The sequence below is a fragment of the Lepus europaeus genome, chromosome 7 (assembly GCF_033115175.1).
Source record: "Lepus europaeus isolate LE1 chromosome 7, mLepTim1.pri, whole genome shotgun sequence".
In the NCBI taxonomy this organism is placed as follows: Eukaryota; Metazoa; Chordata; class Mammalia; order Lagomorpha; family Leporidae; genus Lepus; species Lepus europaeus.
Genome location: NC_084833.1, coordinates 51,258,651 through 51,275,452, shown reverse-complemented (window position 1 = coordinate 51,275,452; position 16,802 = coordinate 51,258,651). Strand labels below are relative to the sequence as shown.

The window sequence follows — 16,802 nt, the reverse complement described above, 5'->3', positions numbered from 1 at the left end:
AGGGCACGGCAAGGCAAAAGTGGGTCAGGAGAAGAAAGGGACTCTCAAAGGCTAGGGCCCTGACAGCGAGTCATATTTCACCGTGGAATGTTCTTCTAAGGGAAGTGGCGGGACCATCATCCCCTTTCAGAGGCTTAGAACATATCCTGGAAGGATTGGAGCCTTCCTCGGAGGGGGCCTGGCCAAATGTGCTTTAAGTGTTTCTCACTTCCAATTTCCATTGTTCGGCAGTTCACTTTAATCTGGTATTTGCAAACTCAGAAGGAAAAAAAAATCTGAGGAAGAACCCTGACACTCACAGCTGGCTGCTGGGGACTTGGTGCGATGTGTGGGCTCTGTGGAGGACCCTAGCCCAAAATATGTTCCCCATCCAGGGGTGTCATTTTGATCTCTGGTACCCATGTTATGATTTTGAACCTTGCAATTAAGAAAGAATTTCTCTTGTCTGGGTTGCTGGGAGATTATTCACTTCATGCTCATTGCAATGCCTTTCTATGGCAAGGCACTTCTTGGCATGTACCTGGAAAAGTGACCCAATGATAATAGTAACAGCAGCCAATATTTGTAGTGTACTTACCCTATGCCAGGTACCATGCTAAGTCCTTTACCTTATCTTAGCTGAATCTTATCTTAATTCATTTACCTTATCTGGGTTGAATTCTCCAAACAGCACTAGTACATAGGAACTATTATCACCATTATTCAGATAGGCAAATTGTAACTGGAGACATTGAATCACTCGTCCAAGTGGGTGTTGAACAGAACAGCCAGATCTCTCCATCATGGGGGCTGATTCCAGAAACTGTGACTTCCCTACTCTACTGAACAGGCTCTTGGTGCAGGTGCATGTGGATAGTGTATCATTGAGGTTACCACAATAGGAGAAGGAAGATCCATGCACACTTGCAGCCTAGAAGGTATTAAAATATGACCCTCCTGGCCTTGTGATGGTTGTTGACCTGGAGGTGTGGGCCATTTATCAGACTCCAGCAAATGAGATACTAGGGTGCCTGAGTGACAGGAGTGAAGTTCTAAGAAGGAAAAAGTTGGGGGTAGGGGACTGTGAACTGAACCTCACCAACACGAAACTTACCTACTTCATAATGGTGCTTACCGCAAAGCATTGAAAGAAGGGACATGAATAGACATTTGTACAACCATGTTCCCAGCAGCCTTGCTAACACACACACACACACACACAGTGGAATATTATTTAGCCTTTAAAAGGAAGGCAGTCTGACACGTGCTACCACATAGATGAACCTTGAGGACATTAAGCTAAGTGAAATAAACTGGTTGCAAAAGCACAAATATTATATGATCCACTTATATGAGGTTCCTTAAACAGTCAAAGTGGAATTGTTGCTGCTGAGGGCTCAGGGGGAAGGAAATGGAATATCATTGTTGGGGGTGGAGAGCTTCAGTTTGGGAAGATGAGGGAAGGTCTGGAGATGGATGGCAGTGACTTATCCAACAGTGTGACTGTGGCTAATGCCACCAAACCATACACGGAAAAAGGCTCAAAATAGGGGATGGTGTTATGGTGCAGAGGGTTAAGCCATCACTGGTGATGCCCTCCTGTAGTAGAGGGCTAATGTGAGTCCAGGCTGCTCTGTGCATCCTGTCCAGCTTCCCACAGTGTGCCTGGAGGTAGTAGCTGATGGCCTAAGTACTTGGGATTCTGCCACCCACATGGGAGACCAGGATAGAGTTCCAAGCTCAGCGTTAGCCTGGCCTAACCCTGACTGATGAGCAGATGTAAGATCGATCTCTCTCTCTCTCTCTCTCTCTCTCGCCTCTTTCTCTCTGTCACTATGCCTTTTAAATAAATAAGTAAATCTTTTTTAAAAAATAGTCGCCCACATGAAAGACCTGGAAGAAGCTCCTGGCTTCTGATCTGCCCAGCTCTGGCCGTTGCCACCATTTGGGGAGTGAACCAGCAGATGGAAGACCTCTCTGTCTCTCCCTCTCTCTGTAACTGTGCCTCTCAAATAAATAAATAAATCTCAAAAAATAAGAATGTTCCATGTGCTCATAAGGGGAATGTGTGCTCTGTAGCTATTGATGGAATGCCCTGTTAATGTCTGTTATGTCTGTTTGGATTATAGGTAGTTTACTCTGATGTTCCTTTGTTGATTTTTGTCTGGAAGATCTGTCCATTGATTGTATTGGAGCCTATGCCTCCCTTAGATCTAATATTGACTGTTTATTACATTTTAGTCTAAAATTTAAAGATGAAAAACTGGTCAAAACAGTAGATTTTATGTTATTATGTTCTACCACAAAAGAAAACAATGCTTAGAGTCAGATCTGGGGAAGCCATGGCTTTTTTCTTTTTTTTCCATACTTTTCTAAGTTGCTCACCCTCTCTGACTCACCGTTGCTCTGTCCAGCTTAATCCATGTCTTTGGTGAATACAGGATCCCACCCACGGTGGGCTGTGAGTGGATACTTCCTAAAGGAATGAATGAGCAAAAGACTCATACTGCCAGTGGCGGCTACTTGGTCTGTTACTGTTCAGGACTGTGTAGAAGCTCCTGTCTCTTCATGTGTTGTTCCTTCTTCCCTCCCTTGGAGCTTCTGCTATCCTTTCTTTTGGTTTTAATTTTTTAAAATTTATTTAAAAGGCAGAGAGAGAGAGAGAGAGAGCAAGCGAGAGCGCGCTCTATCTTCCAGTAACCGATTCTCTCTCCAAATGCCCACAAGAGCCAGGCTGGGCCAGGCTGACGCTGGGAATCCAGAACTCCATCCAGGCCTCCCACATGAGTGGCAGGGACCCACATACTTGAGCCATCACCTGCTGCCTCTCAGAGTGCTCATTAGCAGGAAGCTGGATTAGGAGCAGAGTAGTGGCACTCAAACCAGGTGCTCCACCATAGGGTACAGATGTCCCAAGCTTTGGCATCACCCACCTGTTTCACACGCTCATCCCTAGCACCCTGTTGTGTACATGGCTATGGTTTTCAGAGTCTGGTCCCTGAGCCAGCAGTATTGGTACCACCTGAGAGTTGGTTAGAAAAGCAAAGTCTTACTAAGAGACTTGAAGGTGGGGTGTTGCTGCAACCTGTTTTGACAGATCCTCAGGATGAACCAGAGGCACGCTCAGATTTGAGAAGCATGGTTGTTCTGAGACAGAACCGGCCTATCCACCGAGACACACTCCATCATCACGTCAACACATCTCATATATTCCTGTCTATCCTGGCACTGTTTCCACCAGCCTAGTGGATCGCAGTGGCCAAGAATATGGAAATGTCTAGCATCCAGGAATCGTGAGCACTAACAGTTAGGTACAGTGCATGGGTGCCAATATTGTTCTCAGCAATTTACATGTAGTAAGGGATTTAATCCTCAAAGCAGCACAGTGAGGCAAGTATTATCCTGTGTCCTACAGATGAGGAACCTGTAGTGCAGAATACCTAAGTAACTGTCCTAAGACCACCCAGCTCTAAGTGATAGGCTGGTTTCAAACCCAGGCCCCGTCTAACCACACAGTCTGCTCTGGCCCTGGGCCCCTGCTTGTACCTGCTGTGCACACTGCCTTGTCATGTGTACCCATTAAATGGAAAAGTAAGGGCCTACTGAGACTTTCCTGTGCCGCAGTCTCTGTGCCATGTGCTGTATGTGCATTAGCCTGCTCACTCTTGTAGCATATAAAGAGTATTTTATATATGAATATATAAATAATTAAGTATATAAATATATATTTATAAAATATTTACTTATACACTTGAGAGGCAGATCCACAGAGAGGGAAAGACAGAGAGATGTCTTCCATTCGCTGGTTCACTCCCCAAAATGGCCACAACAGCTGGAGCTGGGCTGATTTGAAGCCAGGAGCCAGGAGCTTCCCCCAGGTCTCCCACATGAGTGCAGGGGCCCAAGCACTTGGGTCATCTTCCACTGCTTTCCCAGGTGCATTAGCAGGGAGCTGGATTGGAAGAGGGGCAGCCAGGACACAAACCAGTGCCCATATGGGATGCCGGCATCACAGGTAGAGGCTTAACCTGCTACATCACAGGGCTGTCCCTCTAACACTCTTTAGATTTGATTAAAGCTTACATGTCTAGCTCTAAAAGTGACTTGTTTCTAAATGAATGAGCCCTTACATGGAGAACATAAACAGCAACATAAGCTGAACGAAGGCAAGCTTTAGTGCTGCCCTCCTACCTCGTTAGACTTAGTGGGGGGACAGTGAAGCTTCCTGGAACAGGGGAGCACAGGGGTCACAGCCTCACCTCCTATGGCCCCAGCAGTGGTTTCAGGGTAGCAGCCTTGGCACCTGCTAGGGTGTCCACTCTGGCTGCCAGAGAGGAGACCTGGAATCTCTTTGTATGAGCCAGCTGGGTGCACTCATGGTGAATGCGAGCGAGTGGCAAGGAATTCAGGGACCGGGCTGCCCAGTACAAAAGAAACCCACCAAGCCATAAAAATTGTATTACTAAAACCTAACTGTTCCCTGGAATGCTGAGGCCCAGCCAAGTCAATCACTAGACTCACTGTTGCACGTCCCTTAGGTCTCTGCTCGGATGTCCCTTTCCCAGGGAGGCCTGCCCTGGCCATTCCTCCTCCCATCCTTAAGCCAGATTCCCCATCCTCTGCCCACCTCTGTTGTCTCCCATTGCGTTATTGCTGCTTCACACGCCATCTATTCCTCTTGCTATTTGCTCATTGTCTGAACTGGAGGCTCCACAAGGTGGGATTTTCACCTGTTCTGTTTGCGACCATACACTAAGACTATAAAAGTGCCTGTATCTATCCTCCCAAATTACTACTAAACAAGGAAAAGTTTTATGCAAGAAACTTCTTTTACTCCATTACTTGTAATACTGAGTAGCAGATTAAAAGTTCCTGATGACTTATAAGGGGCATGATTAAGCTTAGGCTAGTGTAACAAGACCAAATGTTCCTAACAATTCTGTATCTGCAGCAGCAACTACGCCTGGCACACAGGAGGCACAAAGATATTTATGGACAGATTTTTAAGCACTGCATTTGCATGAAAATTCCAACTGCCAATCTACAATATCATTGCTTTCCTTTATTTTTAATCTAAGTCTTATAGGCATCAATTAGTTTCGAAAATAATCTGCCAATCAAAGGTAGAAAGTCTCACAATAAAGGCCTGTTTGCGTAAGAAGATCTCCATCAATACCATACAACAGCTATCTTTTAATAATGAATTCTCCTTTATTCTTTATCACCTGTTTTTAAACTATTTTTTGTAGTCTCTTCACTAACAATGAAGATTTATTAGCACCTAATGGATTCTGAGCCATGTTAGAATTAGAACCTATCAAAAAAATTTCGAATGTAAAAGGAGTTTTGACATAGTTTTCTAAAAATAAAATGCTATTGCAATCCTGTTTTCAGGAATTCCCTTTGCTTGTATTGGAAAACTTGCCTCTGTTACACTAACCTAAGCTTCTTCATGCCCCTTATAAGATACTAGGATTTTTAAACCTGCCACTCACTGTTATAAATACTGGAGTAAAAACAATTTCTTGCATAAGACTTTTTCCTTATTTGGTATTAATTTGCTAGCATAGATTCCCAGAAGTAATTATTTGCATAAATGCAAAGAACATGGACATTTTTGTTATTTATGTGTGGTGTACATTATTCAGGTGATTTCCATCTCATCTCCACCCATCCCAAAGAATTCCGCCTAGAGCTCCTTTCAACAACCTGTAAGTGGCCACTCCCCCGTGGGAGCCACACCTGATAACAAATAGGGAAACATGCATTTGAGATCTGAATTGGGCATCATTGGATTCGGGCAGATGACGGGGAAGCTATGGAGGAACAGAAAAACTCACTGACCTAGAGCCAAATAACTCATTGCTGAAGTGCACAATGAGATTTAGATTTATGATAGCACATTAAGCAACAAACAATAAAAATACCCTAGAACGTTCATCGCTGAGATAGGACCACAGAACACGAATGAGGTCTTAGGATACATCCTGGGAGCATGGCACAGGAGTTAGGTTTTCTCATGAGATTCTTAACCCATCCCGAGAGACCCCACCACAGCCTGTTCTTTCTCTATAGAGTGTACTTTTCTAGTGAATGAACACTGAAATAAAATACACAGTGTTTTCTTTCATTCATTTGCTCAGTCAAATGTTTCCCTGGCCTTCATAGCACCCTGTACTTTTCCTTCAAAGTAGTTATACAATTTATGATTATTTGTAGGATCAGTTGTTTAATATTACTCTGCCTTTCCAAATTATAGGGCAAAGCCCTTCTATTTATTCACTTTTGTATTTTACTTTTTAAAGAATTAACTAATTTATTTATTTACTTGAAAGGCAGAATAAGAGAGAGAGAGAGGGAAGGAGGGAGAGAGAGAGAGAGAGGAAAAGAGAGAGAGAGAGAGAGAGAGAGAGAGAGTGTGTGAGCTAGCTTCCATTCGCTGGAATAGGCCCAAGCCAGGAACCAGGAACTCCATCCTGATCTCCCATATGAGTGGCAGGGATCTAAGCACTTGGGCCATCATCTGCTGCTTCCCAGGTGCATTAGCAGGAAATTGGATCAGAAATGAAAGAGCCAGTTCAAACTTGAACCAACACTCTGATATGGGGTGTAGGCATCCCAAGTGGCTGCTTAACCCATGGTGCTACAATATCAGCCCCTCTCTATTGTATTTCTAACAACTAATGCTCTGCATGGTGCATGGTGGACACTCAACAAATATGTACCAAGAGTGAATTAACAAGGACGCTAATTACCAACTATGTGAAACACAACGTACTAGACTTGGAGCATATGGACATGAGTAAATCAGACATGGTCCCTGGTATCAGGAGGTCAAAGTCTACAGTATAGCCTCCCAACACTGGTACGCCATATAGACTAGCGAATCACAAGCAGGTTACAGGAGACACTCTTTATTTGCTTTCTCAAATATTAAAGGGGCTCCTCTATTCTATGGAAATACTATCATCTCCTGCATGTGTTATAAAGAGACCCGTACCAAAGCAACCACTGCAGCATGCCAGGCACTATACTTGCTGCATATGTGTAAGTAAGGAACCAGTCATTCTCAGGAAGTAGGCAGTGTGTGCCGGTCTGGGAAGCCAAACAACATTGCAGAGACTGTAACCCTTGAGCCATCTCTCCAGGTGGGGACATTTGCAAGCAGCCAGGGTGGAGGTGAAGACCACTCTAAGCTTTCCTTCCACACATGTCTCCTTTGAAACCTGCCACGTGTGAAGGTTTCCCCATCTCTTCTTTGACAAGTACGCAAGGATGCAAATTGTTCTTGGATAAATAGGTGCCAAAATGAACCCTGCTGGGCCTGCCCCTTCCCTGCAGGAGCTCAGGCGGCTACAGTGCCTGTGGGGGGCTGTGATGCTAAAAGAACCATTGAAAGAATGCATTTGAAAAAGCAGTTGGTGCCTCTGACTTGACACTTGGTTTTCTTTCTGAAAATTGCCAATGCGAAAATCATCTGTAGGCAGTGTGAGAAGCAGCGCGCAGGGTCAGTGCCGGATGGATGCTGAGTCCTCGAGCTTCCGTGGCCCTGGGCTCCCAGAACAGGTAAAATGTGCTCCTACTTCCAAGCAAGGAGGCCCTGGGTCCATGTGCCAGCCGTCTGAGGTTTACTCACTCCTCCTCTCAGCAGAGCACAGCTGTGCTTTGTATTGAAAAAATACAGAGAAAGAAATAACAATAATATATATATACATAATTTTTCTACAAAATATTGAAATCATACTATATTAGGGTCCCATCTTATTTGTTATGAACATTAACTTATGAGCATATTTGACATAATTAAAATTACATGTTATTTCATGACATGATTTTAATGGCTTTATAATAGTCCGTCATATTGTTGAACTATAAGCTATTCAACCATTCCTCTATTATTGGGTAAAATAGATGGTTCAGTTTTTTCTTTACTTTTTTTTTAAAGATTTTTTAAAAATTTATTTTATTTGAGATGTAGAGTTACAGACAGTGAGAGGGAGAGACACAGAGAAAAATCTTCCTCCCGTTGGTTCACTCTCTCTCGCCGGCCCAGAGAAGAATTCTGAATACTGACTCAAATAGCCAGCATGGTAAGATTGTAAGCTTTTTATCCAGTGATAGAAATGCACAGGAAAGTGAGGGCTTTATTTAGGTGAGAAAGAAGTCTAGAAGCTACGTTGGGTCCATACCAGGGCAGAGAGCAGGCCGGGAGCCACATGGAGCAAGTGTGCAGGCGGAAAGCAGAGAGCCGGCTGCCTGAAGGCCATATGCCCTGAAAGGCTTGCGCCAACAAGGGCAACAAGGGGAGGGCCCACTGTGTTCCAGGCCTTTTATCTACTCCAAAAGGGGAGTGGTTACGTAATCTGATTGGCAGGTGGGCTTAAAAGTGAGGTCAGGTAGGGGCATGAGATCACACAGGGGTGTGATGGAGGGTGTGGTCTCCAGTTTACAAATCTAATAGATTTTATCCTATCCGCCTGCCTGTATCAAAGTGGTTGACTACTTTTCCAGTTCTTGCCCAGTTTTGCTATTTAAAATACACAGTAGGTACATAGAAAGACTGTGGGTTTTGGAATCATCTGACCTGGATTCAAATTCTGCCTCTACTAGGTGATGTGAGAAGTTGCTTAATTTCTCTCAATGTTAGTTCCTTCATTTATAAGATAGGCATGATCAAAATGAAATGACATCCAATTCCTAACATGGTACCTGGACATAATGAACCCTTAATCAGTGTCTCTCCCTTCTGAGCCAGAGGCAAAGCTCCATCCCTCTGTAAATGGGAACGCCCACTGACTGCCAAGCAGCAGGGTTGAGCCTCTTGTTCGCTGACTTAGCTGTCTAGTGGTTGTCTCTGAGACTCTCAGAGACACTTCTCTAGTTCAGTCTTCATTGTAAAATGATTGGGAGGGCTTTAAAGTAAAATGGATACTTAAAACATTACCAGATACATGATATCCAAAACTCATTGGAAGTGAGTTCTAGGGGATTGCTTGCCTTGAAAGATTCTGCCCTGGGAGTACAGGCACAGAGGAAACCACACCTGTCACCTCCAGATACTAGTCCAGTTGCCTCAGTACTTTATTTTTTAAGTTTTTTTTTTCCAAAAAAAAAAAAAAAAAAGATGTATTTATTTATTTGAAAGGCAGAGTTACAGAAAGAGCGATGGTGAGAGAGAGATTGATCTTCCATCCGCTGGTTCACTCCCCAAATGGCCACAAGAACCGGGACTGGGCCAGGGGGAAACCAGGAGCCTGTGTCTCTTATGTGGGTGCCAGGGGCCCAAGCACTTGGGCCATTTTCTGCTGCTTTCTCAGGCGCATTAGCAGGGAGCTGGATGGGAAGTGACGCAACCAGGACTCAAACCAGCACCCATATGGGATGCGGGCGTCGCAGGTGATAGCCTAACATGCCGCATCCCAATGCTGGCCTCACTGCATCCCTTCAATCCTCTCCCCTCAGCTGGAGGCCACAGCAGCAGGGACTGTCTGTTTCTTCACGCCCCACACAGTGCTGGGTGCAGTGCCTAACACACCAAGTTCAGTAGATAGCTGTCACATGAATGTGTGTGTTAATCTCCCATCAGACTCAGACTCCCGCCCCTCCTCTTGGGGTAGGCATTCTTGTTATCCTCATTGGCTTACAAGGTGATACCAAGGGATTAGAAGTCGGACCAAGGCCACAGGGCCAGTCGAGGGCATTGAGCAGGGACTAAGCTGTCTGAGAGCTGTGTTGTTTTTTCTATTCTACATCTCTTGTAGCTCCAGGGGCAGATATATGGGAGAGTCCAAGACAGAAATCCACTAGTCAATCCCCTAAAAAACCTTCTAGTATGTTCTCAGGGTCATGCTTGGTTTCCCCCTCCCCAGCCCCTTTGTGCACCAGGTCCCAGCCTTTCAAATACATCTCCCCTGCTTTCCTGACGTGTGTGTCTTGCTCCTAAACTCTTGGCACACGCTTTGCTCCAGTTCTTCACGCATTGTGTTGCCCTGATGTGTTAAATCCCCGTGCCCTACAAGATTCTGCAGATGCAAAAAGCTGGGCTGAGGCCATCTCTGTCTTCCCACGGCCTCACCACAGCCTGGCACGCTGGCCAGTTGATAAACGTTTTCCAAATTGATGGATGACTGCTGCTGGAATTTCAGTCCCTACCCACAGGTTTGCTGCCATGAGTTGGTCTCACATTTACATGGGAAAAAATGCTCCCACATTTATTCTCTAAAGGTCTGGAAATCATTTTCTCCAATATGTTACACAATTGTTTAGCTGACCATATATAACTTTTATTGCCAGAAAGAACTTTTATCTGTTTTATCTATTAAGTAAGGGTTTTTTTTTTTTTAATGCCAATAAGTCCTTGTGTGGCCTTGTAATTCCTTCCCCTTGCAAATGAGATGAACTTCCTTTCCAAGTAGAGAGTGATGAACTTCCTTTCCAAGTAGCGTCACTTCATGGGCTAGGTGCTGATTCTGCCTCTGCAAACAGTTAATGAGTTGAATTCAAAGTGTGAATGGATCATTGTTTACTGAAATAGTAACTTATTGTATATTATTTAGATAATTTTAAAAAATTATAAATGTTTCAGCAATACACATTTATAAAGAAAACACTTTTTATTTATTTATGGCTAAATAAATGAGCCTACTATGCATAAGGCATGTTCTAGGTTCTGAGCATATATCTATGATAAAACAGACAAAAATCTCTGCCCTTATACACATTGTGTTTCTATATTTTCAGTCATTTCCACAGAATGGGGTCCCAAGTTTCTGGATCAAAGAGTTTTTAGGCTCTCGCTATGTAGTCCTATGTCACGTCTTTTTCATCTGCCCTAGTAGTACTTTGAGTAGGAGCCCCTTGGATATAGGACTCTCCCTTCAATTTGCTCCTACTGGTTCCTTGTGTCCTACAGTCCTCCATGTTCAGCAAATCAAGGTGTTGGCTGGGGAAAGTTCATATCCATCCACCACGTGGTTACAAAACCAGGTCTCACAAATCTTGTTCATACGCTATATGTCTGCGGGATGAAGCTCAAGACATGAAATTTTTGCTCTGATGAATTAGTCAACTTGGTCCATCTCCCCTACATTGTGAGATTCTTCTGGAGTTGGCATCTTTTATCCAACACAGTTAATCACTGACCTCCTTGCTTTAAGTCGTCACAGTGGCAATGAGCCAGTATCCTCCTCAGCCATTGATTTATGCCTCAAAGGCTCTGCATTTCCCCTTACCCTTGGAGGCATGCTCCCCTCCCAGCTATCCATAAGGCCAGCTCCCTCTCTTCTTCCAAGCTCAAATGTCATTGTTCAGAGAGTCCATGTCTGAGCATATTTTATAAAGCAATACCCTTGTTTTGCCATCACTTGACATGTGATGTGTTTGCTTGTTGTTAGCTCCTTCCTGTCACAGTGATGTGAACTTCATGAGTGTGGAGACATTATTTTGTCCACCACAGTACCCTTTCAGCACTGGAACAGTGCCTGGTGCTGAGCGTTTAATAAGTAGCTGCCAACATATTAGGCATACCTTTAAAAATCAGCCTAAAAAGCAAGGGTGTTTTTTTGACAATGAAATGATATAACTTATAGTAAAAACAAGGATTCTGATACCCACTTAGTCTGTTTCTTCCCAATGCAAGCTGACATCCCCACGGCCTCTTTACATGGATCAATCTAAATACTTACATGCACACTAAAGCATACACAGTGCACACACACAAATCCATGTATAATACATGCATGCCCGAGCACCTGCTGGCCTCTTTTCAGATCAGCCTATCCTTGTGCACCTGTCCTTCTGGCCCTAGTGGAGAAATTCCCTGAATCCCAGTCTCCTTTTGTCATTTGTGACAACACAGCCACTCTGTCCCTCATCAACAGCATAAGCTTGGAACACTTAAATTTTTTTTAAAGATTTATTTATTTATTTGAAAGGCAGAGATACAGAGAGGCAGAGAAAGAGAGAGAGAGAGAGAGGTCTTCCATCCGCTGGTTCACTCCCCATTGGCCACAATGGCCAGAACTGCGCTGATCTGAAGCCAGGAGCCCAGAGCTGCTTCTGGATCTCCCTTGCAGGTGCAGGAGCCCAAGGCCTTGGGCCATCTTCTACTGCTTTCCCAGGCCATAGCAGAGCTGGATTGGAAGTAAAGCAGCCAGGACTTGAATGGGTGCACATATGGGATGCTGGCACTGCAGGCAGTGGCTTTACCTGCTATGCCACAGCACTGGCCCCAGAACACTTAATTTAACTTGCTTCAGTTTCTTTGGCTGTCCATTTGGACTTCTACTAACTCATAGAGTTTTAAAAATTAAGTGAGGCCTTCAGTTCCCTCTACGATGTGTGAAAAATTCAGAAGTCATCATTTCTGTCCTAATAGCCAATAAGTTGAAAAACTGAAAATCAACAACTCTAATTCTTTCCAGGAGAGGTATGAAATCTCCAGGCAAACAAGGTGGGGAGAGGGGATTTGAAAGGCAGGTGCATAGTGAGAATCACAGCTTATTAGGAGCAGAAGCTGCTGGAAACTGGATTAAATGGTCTTTGATGAACAGGGACAGAGTATGAACTGGTTTGACTGTTAAACCCCTGGGAGCCCAGTCTTACAAGAACCACCCCAGGACCCCAGCATTTTTGGGAATTTTATCTCCAGTGATTCCTGCAGTGAAGATTAGAGAAAAATTCCCTCCTGCTTCAGGCATGAAAAGAGGAGAAGCAACCATTCCAAAACCCGCCCAGAGCCCAGATTGTTTCCTGTAGCAGGGGTTTACCATCAAGGGAAACTACTTTACGAAAGCCCTATCTGACCTGTGAGACAGATAGTCAAATCTAGGCCCCTCTAGCCTGCCTGTCTCATGCAAGTAGAGAATGAAGGTCGTCTGAAGGTCATAGTTGAGAGACTGTGGTCCAATAAAGTCCGGAATTTATTTATAAAATTATGGACTGCTTCCCCTTCCCAATATCTTACCACCAGATCCACAGGGCTCTAGTATAATGACAGTGGAGTGGCAAGGAACAAGCTATTTAAGAAGGAGTTTCCTGGAAAATCTAGACAGCAAGGTAGACACAAATAAAGACACCAGAAGAAATCAAAAGCTCTGACATTTATTACTACAACAACTTGAAACACAACGGAACATTTAGTCGGGTAAACATAAAGCCTCACACTAAAGGCTTATTTGTCTCAGTTCCTATTACCCTATAGATCATGTCTAGCTTTTAACCAAAAGTCCAGTTGTGTGAGTGTAGTGTTACCGGGCAGAGTGTGCTACGTCCCTAGAATTGAGCAGGAATCCTGAGATCAAAAAATGAAGAAGGAAGCTCCTTGTGAAAATTAAAGAGTTTATTAGGACAGCTCACAAATGGGGTTCCAGGCCTCCCCAGCCAAGCTTCAGCAAGAACAGTAGAGCAGACAAGGCTTTATGCTTTACAAGTCACAGGGCGATGGAACTTGTGTTCCCGCATTCCTACACTATTCTGTAGAAATAGTGCCTTGGGCAACTTGCTGGGCTGTCCCACCTTATCAGAAAGGTCCCTGATAGCATTGAAACTTTATGGCTGGAAAGTGGGGTCACTTAGGCTGACAGATGTCAGCTTCCTTCTGAGAGAGTGAGATTCAAGATGGCATCACTGTGGTTTGCTGTCACACAAGGAGGCAGGCGGGCGCGCGCACACACACACACACACAGTGTCAAGGAAGAATCAGACTCAGATATGGCAGGGATTTGGGAATTATCACAGCAGGAATTTAAAGTAATTATGATTAATATGCTAAGGATATAATGGCAAAAAATGGACAGCATGCAAGAACAGATGGTAAACAAGGAATTTCAAACTCTGAGAAAAAAAATCAAAGGAAACACCAGAAATCAAAACCACTGGAACAGACACGAACAGAGTCTTTGATGAGCTCACCAGCAGGCCGTGCACAGCTGATGTGAAAATCGCTGAGCCTGAAGATGTGGCAACAGAAAATTTCCAATCTGAAATACAAAGCAAAAAATTGAGAAGCACAAAACACAGTATTCAAGAATGTGGGGAAATTACAAAATATGTATGCATGTATGTCATGGGAGTACCAGACAAAGAGAAGAAGGAATAGAATAAGTATTTCAAGAGTAGCAGAAGAAAAGCTATCATAGTAAGGAGTTGGGTCATAGTAATTGATCAATAAATGGTAGCCATCATAACTACCAGTGTTATCACCATCATCATCATTTATTAAGTGATAATTAAAAATTCCAGAAGAGGAAAGAATGGGATGAATCAGAAACAATCCTCTCGGGAGGACTTAGTCTTGATTGGGGGCAGAATGGGGACATCTTTCTTGAGACAGGAAAAAGGCAAGGAAAACTGTTGAAAGTACACAACCTTGGACGGCGAGTAATAAGAGAAGTGAGAGCACTCCCACAGGATTTCTTCCCTAAAATTCTGACTTCCATAATAATCTTTCCCTCACAGAATTATTGAGAAGAATAAATAAACTATAACTGTGAGTTTCAAATTGTAGTGAGCACTACTCTCCTAGGTACTTGTGTATAATGCACCAATTTGATTCTGTGCAACAAAGCAGGTGAGGAGTTGAGCTCCTTGCATTTTTAAAGTTTATTTTCACTTACTTTAAATTGTATATTTGTTTATTTGAGATGAAGAGAGAGACAGACAGCAAGAGCTCCAATCTGCTGGTTCACTTCCCAAGCGACTGCAATGGCCAGAGGGCCAAGGTTGGGAGCCAGCAATTCAATCCAGGTCTCTGAAGTAGACAGCAGGAACCAAACTACCAGAGCCGTCACCCCTGCCTCCCAGAATCCACATAAGCAAGAAGTTGGAATCAGGAGCCTGAGACAAGGATTGGACCGAGGCACTGCAACGTAGGATGTGAGCATCCTAACAGATGTCTGAACTGCCAGGCCAAATGCCCGTCCTGACCCTGCACCCCTGAGGGTCTGATCCAGATGCCTCGCAGAGGCATGAAACATGCCCCTTGCAGAGACATGCACAAGCATATTGATCAGAGCCTGCCCTGAAACATGCTCACAAATGCTTTTCAAGTAGGCAGAGGAGAGAGGACAGGCTGAGGACTGAGAAGATGAGGACCGGCTGGAAATAAGTCCAGCAGGAAGGTGGTAGGGAGTTCATGAGAGATGGACAAGTGTACTGCCTAGCAACAGACAGACCAAGCTTAAAATGTACTCCTCCTGGGAAGCCAGGGGTCAGGGATCTTCAGGCTGGATTTGTAACTTTCTCCATCAACTCCCAAGAGCTAGCTTCAGGAGTCAAGTGAATGGTGCATTTTCCTAGAGCTGGCAAACCTGGGGGTACAGTGGAAAACAGGAAGGCACAGGCATCCAGCCGAGAGGAAACAGAACCAGGGCACTGCTGGGAGAGTTGTTGAAAGCTTGACCTTGCTGGCAAGGAGGGCAGGGCTTCAAATATCTACTTGTCATTAAAAATGGTCCTATGGGGCCAACACTTTGGTGTAATGGGTAAAGCTGCTGCCTGCAGTGCCGGCCTCCACTTCCAATCCAGCTTCGTGTAACTCTGACTTTCAAATAAATAAATAAATCTTTTTTAAAAAAGGTCCTAGAACCCCACATCTCCTCCAACCACTACCTCATTCCCTGGCTTCTCTTCAGAGCCAAGCATCTCAATAAAGTTGTGCCTACACATTTTCCCCTACTTATTCATTGTCCTTCCACTTTTTAAAAAATCATTTATCTTTATTTTATTTGAAAGACACAGAGATATTTTCCATCCACTAGTTCACTCCTCAAATGACTACAACAAACCAGGGCTGGGTCAGACTGAGGCCAGGAGGCAGGCACTCCACCTGGATCTCTCTCATGGTTGGCAAGGACCCAGTATTAAGTCCTTATCTGCTGCCCTTCAGGATGCATTAATGGGGAGCTGAAATTGGAAGCAGAGCCAGGCCTCAAGGCTAGACACTGTGATAATGGTTTGTGGGAATCACAAGTGGCATCTTAATCAGTGTGCCAGAGCCCCTGCCCTCCCCACGTCTCAATCCACACCAGCCTGGATTTAGCCCCATCACTCCACCAGAATGGCTCCTGACAGTTTCTTCAGTAGCTTCTATTTTGTCAAAGGAGATTCCATCATCATCTTGCACATCATCTCACAAGAGCTGACTACTCCCCATTTCCTTAAACATTTTCCTCTCTTGTCTTCCTGGTTTTATTTATTTGTTTTCTTTCTGTTTCTGGATGTGCCTGGATATGCTTCTCTCCTTTCCTTGACCTCTAAATTTTTGTTTCTCAAACTCATCCCTTACTGACAGTTGGAGTCAGATTATTCTTTGTTGTTGGCAGCTGTTCTGTGTATTGTATTTAACAGCATCTCTGGCCTCCGCCCACTAGAGGCCAGTAGCACCCCGCCTCCCACCAGTTTTGACAACCTACAGTTATCAATTGTTGTCACATGTCTTTGGGGAGACAAAATTGCCTTGATGGAGCCCACTTTTCTGAAAGTTGTGCTCCCCCAAACTTTGTCCTGTGACCTTTTCTGTCCTCCCTCTACCCTCTGAGTCCAGCTCTCCCATTGCTATGGCTTTGAGTGCCACCTGCATGTTAATGACTCCCGTTCAAGCATCATTTAAACAACTGTTGCCCACTTTGATATTCTAGACTCTAGGCAGAGATACACAATAAATGAAGACTGGGCTTTTCAATGTAGGCAGTGTGGATATGAATCCGTATTATACTCTTGCTACCTGGGTGACTTTAACCTTTCTAACCTCAATTTCCTTGTCTGAAAATATAGAAATAACAAAGTGGTCACAGCTTGAAAGACAGCCATTGAAGTCCTTGGAA

The 16,802-nt window shown here is 44.2% G+C and overlaps 1 protein-coding gene across 1 annotated transcript in view; it reads left to right on the top strand.

The window, feature by feature from the left end:
• The window catches only part of SPON1 (spondin 1), a 312,833-nt gene that overhangs the window by 19,905 nt on the left and 276,126 nt on the right, over positions 1-16,802 (top strand). The gene's annotated exons all lie outside the window — the stretch shown is intronic.